The sequence below is a fragment of the Xenopus laevis genome, chromosome 8S (genome assembly GCF_017654675.1).
Source record: "Xenopus laevis strain J_2021 chromosome 8S, Xenopus_laevis_v10.1, whole genome shotgun sequence".
Taxonomy (NCBI): Eukaryota; Metazoa; Chordata; class Amphibia; order Anura; family Pipidae; genus Xenopus; species Xenopus laevis.
In genome coordinates this window covers 4,048,301-4,054,300 of record NC_054386.1, presented here as the reverse complement: position 1 = coordinate 4,054,300, position 6,000 = coordinate 4,048,301, and positions in this window count along the sequence as shown.

Genomic DNA, 6,000 nt, shown 5'->3' with positions numbered 1-6,000 from the left:
TATTATAATGGCATGCCTTTGGATACTTGGGGGATTGGACTTTGCCTAATTAGCAGTGACTACTGATGGAGGTTCCACTGGCAGAGTATAGGGTAAGGGCTCTTATTCACTGGCGTTCTGACCTGCGCTCCCCTGCGTTCCATTTTTTGGCGTTCAGCCGCAGGGGAGCGCAGGAATAGACGCATGTCATTATTTCAAATGGGGCTGTACTCACACAGGCGCGTGTAGGCGCCGAACGCAGGTTGAGACGCAACATGCTGCATTTTTCCTGCGTTCGGCGCCTACACGCGCCTGAGTGAGTACAGCCCCATTTGAAATAATGACATGTGTCTATTCCTGCGCTCCCCTGCGGCTGAACGCCAAAAAACGGAACGCAGGGGAGCGCAGGTCAGAACGCCAGTGAGTAAGAGCCCTAACTGTTAGGAAAGCTATTAATAGGCAGCTTCCTCCTGGGCCAAACACATGTCATTCTCTACAACATTTATTTTAGATGTTGAATTAATATACGTTTCAAGGGACACAAGCAAGATCAGTCAACCTTTTCTAAAAGCATATTATATATAGTGCACATAATCTTGGTGAGACTGTAATGGATTTGAGTAGTTTTGACAAAAATAGATTTGACAAAAAGATCTTCATGATCTTTTTCTTTTCCCTATATATCTGTCTATTTTGAAAACTAACAAAGGGGATTGTATTTATTTTGTACTTTGCCACAATTTTTGTATCACCTCTATACACCTCCTGTAGTATTTTAATTCCTTTTAAGAAGATAGCAAGAGAACTTAATGGGAAAAAAAAATTTTTCAAAATGAATCAGTTAATAGTGCTGATCCAGCGGAATTCTGCACTGAAATCCATTTCTCAAAAGAGCAAACAGATTTTTTTATATTCAATTTTGAAATCTGACATGGGGCTAGACATATTGTCAATTTCCCAGCTGCCCCTGGTCATGTGACTTGTGCCTGCACTTTAGGAGAGAAATGCTTTCTGGCAGGCTGCTGTTTTTCCTTCTTAATGTAACTGAATGTGTCTCAGTGGGACCTGGATTTTTACTATTGAGTGTTGTTCTTAGATCTACCAGGCAGCTGTTATCTTGTGTTAGGGAGCTGCTATCTGGTTACCTTCCCATTGTTCTTTTGTTTGGCTGCTGGGGGGGAAAAGGGAGGGGGCTGAAATCACTTGCAGTACAGCAGTAAAGAGTGATTGAAGTTTATCAGAGCACAAGTCACATGACCAGGGGCAGCTGGGAAATTGACAATATGTCTAGCCCCATGTCAGATTTCAAAATTAAATATAAAAAAATCTGTTTGCTCTTTTGAGAAATGGATTTCAGTGCAGAATTCTGCTGGAGCAGCACTATTAACTGATTCATTTTGACAAAAAAATTTTTTTCCCATGACCGTATCCCTTTAAGGTGGCCAAAGACGTAACAATTACGATCTTTCCTGGAAAAGATTGTTGGTTTCAATACACACGTGCAGAGCTGAATGGTCAGATATACATATAGAAACAATAGAATTCTACCTGTATCTGATGATTCAGCACTAACAATGGCCCATGTTTTTTTCACCCGATCAAAATTTTCCGTCCAGCCTGATCGACGAGCCGACCGATATCCAAGTCTTCTGCCGATATCGGTTGGCTCTTTTCCCACCATACCCGCACCCAATATTGTACAAAAACTAGTTTTGTACGATATTATCTGTGTGTCTATGGCCACCTTTAGCCAAACAGATTGGGGGAGCTGGTCTGTTGTCAGTCTGAATGTTTGTGATAATGGAAGTGCCCAGGCATGGCTGAAGAACTAAAACCAGAAATCTACTCGTAGCCTGTATAGAAGATAACTTTAAACTCTCTCGTAGTTACCGTGTTCTGTGCAGAAAGCTTCAGGACAATTTTAGAGTATATTCACCCTTCCACCAAATTTTGAAAAGGGGGTGTTGTACATGGAGTCTTTATTTTGTCCAATAAGTGGTGGAAAGATAAGGCCTGCTAGAATTGATTTAGAAGTGTGGGATTAACAGGTAAAACTACAGATAGAAGGGGTCTACTTATGGAACTAAGGCCAGGACTGCACTGATATATATCTTATTGGGCCAACATATGAGCAATATCTCCAGTCTGTTAGACTCCTTTCCCTTCCCGTCTCTGTGTGGCTTCTTTATTCCCTTATGCTCCACATGTAGAACAATCTTTCTGTCCCATTTGTTCCTCTCCTACCTCTCTAGGCTGTTGACCCATTTAGAATATGGGACTTGGCTTATAATATGTAGATTGTTATTTTCCTAGTTACATCAAGCTGCATACGTTTCCTTTATAATTACGCTATCAATATGGCCCCATAAAATGCTTCCCCCACTTGCATGTTTGCCATTATAGGATTAAGGTCACAAAGAAATCCCCAAGGAGTCCATAGCTTTATGTACCCTCTGTGCTTATGTGTGTGTATAGGGAAGCATGCAGTTAAAGGAAAACTATACCCCTCAAACAATGTAGGTCTCTATAAAAATATATCCTATAAAACATTTTATAAAAATAATAATAATATACTTTTTAGTAGTATGTGCCATTGGGAAATCCTAAATAGAAAACTGCCATTTTAAAAAATAAGGACCGCCCCCTGGGATGGATTCATGGTGCACACTAACAAAACAAACATAACATACATGTTAGGTCACATGAGCCAATTAAAAGGCCGAGTTGTGTCTTTTGCTTTAACACTTCCTGTTACAGTTAGAGCTGCAGTATTTCTGGTCAGTTGATCTCTTCCTGTTACAGTTAGAGCTGCAGTATTTCTGGTCAGGTGATCTCTTCCTGTTACAGTTAGAGCTGCAGTATTTCTGGTCAGGTGATCTCTTCCTGTTACAGTTAGAGCTGCGGTATTTCTGGTCAGGTGATCTCTGAGGCAACACACAGACCATCACAAAATGGTGGTTCAAGGCAAGAGATGTAAAAGGGCAGTATTTACTTAAATATATATTTGTTTGGTAAGATTCTGTAACATGCCACTTAATATGATATAAACTATTTGTTGCTTGAATATTCATTTTGGGGGTCAAGTTTTCTCTTTCTATCAATCTACCTATCAACTATCTATCATCTATCTATTTATCTCTCTATCTATCTGTAACGCTTTTCTGGCCTATTCTGCCAATTAGGAGTTAAGGGTGACCAGCTAGGTAGTGAGCATGGGTTACATTGCGAATCTTTACCCAGGGCAGAGCCTTCGCCAAATGGAAGCTTCCCCTTTAAACTGTAGTTGAACTACAACTCACAGGCATATAAGTGCAAATAGAATAATGGACGCCAGGAGGTTCTTTTAGAAGGTTAAACAGGAGCAGATTTATTATGCCAAAGGCAAATGACCACAGGTTTACTTACAACAGTTCTGAGGACACAGCAGATGGAATCACTTTGGACAGTAAAGGTTCACAGTCAAACAGATGCGACTCCCAAAGGATATTGCAGATAGGTGTATATCAAATCCCAGTTCAACCGACGTTGCACAGTGAGGGGATCGGGATCTATCAGGTAGGGTTCAGGTAGTCCTTTGCTCACCTACTGCCCTATCAACTGAGTTCCCTGCTCTAAAGGCAAACAGGCCTTGTGGGAAGCTACTCCCTACTACAATCCTCGTTGGAGCGACAGCTGCTCTTTCTGCTACACCTCTCTGTCTTTCTCTCCTAGAGAGAACTATAACAGTATCTTACTATTTTAGCTGGTCCTCGTTCACGGGGTTTACCTGGTCCCCGACTTAGCACTAAAGGTGTCAGGTCCCTTTAGGGTAAAAGCTTACTGGGGCCTTTGGTGATCCCAGGCTCAATGGAGATTCACCTAGCAGCAGCACCAGGAGCCAAAGAGGAAGAGGACACTCCCTGTACACACTATATAGCAGTGTGGCAGGGGAGTGTCATTACACTCTTTGTCCAATAGGTGTGGGTGTTACACTTTACCAGTTACAAGGGCTTGGCCCAATAACAAGGGAAAAGAGAACTACATACAAAAGGTAGGGGATTAACTCTATAGGGATAGGATATCCTATAGGTCCCTACATATCTATCAATCAATCATCTATCTGTCATCTCTCTCTTTCTCTCTATTTATCTCTCTCTCTCTATATATCTATCTCGAGTTATGTCTATCGCTTAAACACTTCCTGTTACAGTTAGTGCTGCAGTATTTCTGGTCAGGTGATCTCTTCCTGTTACAGTTAGAGCTGCAGTATTTCTGGTCAGGTGATCTCTTCCTGTTACAGTTAGAGCTGCAGTATTTCTGGTCAGGTGATCTCTTCCTGTTACAGTTAGAGCTGCAGTATTTCTGGTCAGGTGATCTCTTCCTGTTACAGTTAGAGCTGCAGTATTTCTGGTTAGGTGATCTCTTCCTGTTACAGTTAGAGCTGCAGTATTTCTGGTCAGGTGATCTCTTCCTGTTACAGTTAGAGCTGCAGTATTTCTGGTCAGGTGATCTCTGAGGCAGCACACAGACCATCACAAAATGGTGGTTCAAGGCAAGAGATATAAAAGGGCAGTATTTACTTAAATATATATTCGTTTGGTAAGATTCTTTAACATGCAGCTTAATATGATATAAACTATTTGTTGCTTGAATATTCATTTTGGGGGTCAAGTTTTCTCTTTCTCTCAATCTACCTATCAACTATCTATCATCTATCTATTTATCTTTCTATCTATCAATCATCTATCCATCTATCGATCATCTGTATCTATCTCTCTATCATCTATCTATATATCTATACATCTCTTTCACTCTCTATCTGTCTGTCTGTCTATATGTCTATCTGTGTGCTACTGGAACCTGCATTCGCTTGTGGGATGAATGGAGTTGTTGGCAGGGCTCCTGACCGACAAGGTCTCATACGATGGCATTTTATTTCTCTCCTCTTTTATAAAAGTGCAATATCTCAGATTTTCTGAGGTTTCAGTTCTTTCAGGAAGAATGATTTTTCTTTAATGCTTTTTCCTTTAAAGTCAACAAACAAACAGGAACCAAGTGTATTTCTTTATTCTATATATAGTGGCCACTTTCCCAGTTGAGCCTAGCAACCGAGCTGTGACTCACAGTAACCTGATTTCTTTGGTTTTTCCCATTCCTCCTGGGTGTCTGTGAGCTGCATTTGATGTATGACTTTCTTCCCCTCGGGATTTTTTTTTAATGTCTGATTGTGCAGAGATCACTGCCGAGCCCCGTGCCATCCTGAGCACTCAGATCAGAGCCGTTCCACAAGGAATAGCCCCATACATATCATTTTCACAACTTGCATTCTATGCCCTCTCTTTCTCCGTTGCCTCCTTGCCATCACCATAGTAACACAGGATTTCCACAGAAAATAACTCTAAATATAGATTTCAAATCTCCAAGCTTTCGACTAAAAGCCCAAAGCCACAGTAGATTGCTGGAAGGATTAGGCAGCAAATTCAGAAAAACTGTAAACAGAGGGGAAATGGAAAAAGACAGATTGTTATTTTGGAAGCTCCTGGTCATTTCCAATTGAATGTATTCACATGTGTACCCGCCCCACACTAACCCACGCCACTGACACTCAGCCGTAAAGGCATACTGTCATGGGAAAAAATGTTTTTTCAAAACGCATCAGTTAATAGTGCTGCTCCAGCAGAATTCTCCACTGAAATATTTAATTTTGACATAGGGCTAGACATATTGTCAGTTTCCCAGTTTCCCCGAGTCGTGTAACTTGTGCTCTGATAAACTTTGTGTTACGAAGTTGCCCGAAGTTTCCTTGCGCGGCAACTTTTGGAAAACGAATAGTTCCGAGTGCCATCCTGCCAGCGATTTACATTCTAGATGGTGGGAGGCAGTTCGGGGAGATTAGTGGCCCGGAAAAAGAGGAGATTTGTCGCCGGGCGACTAATCTCCCCGAATCTGAGCATGTGCCCTGACCTTAAGTGTCTATGTATTTTCTGGATTCCATGATTCCTCTAGGCCTGCTGGCTCTCATTCGAGGCAAACGCCAGATAT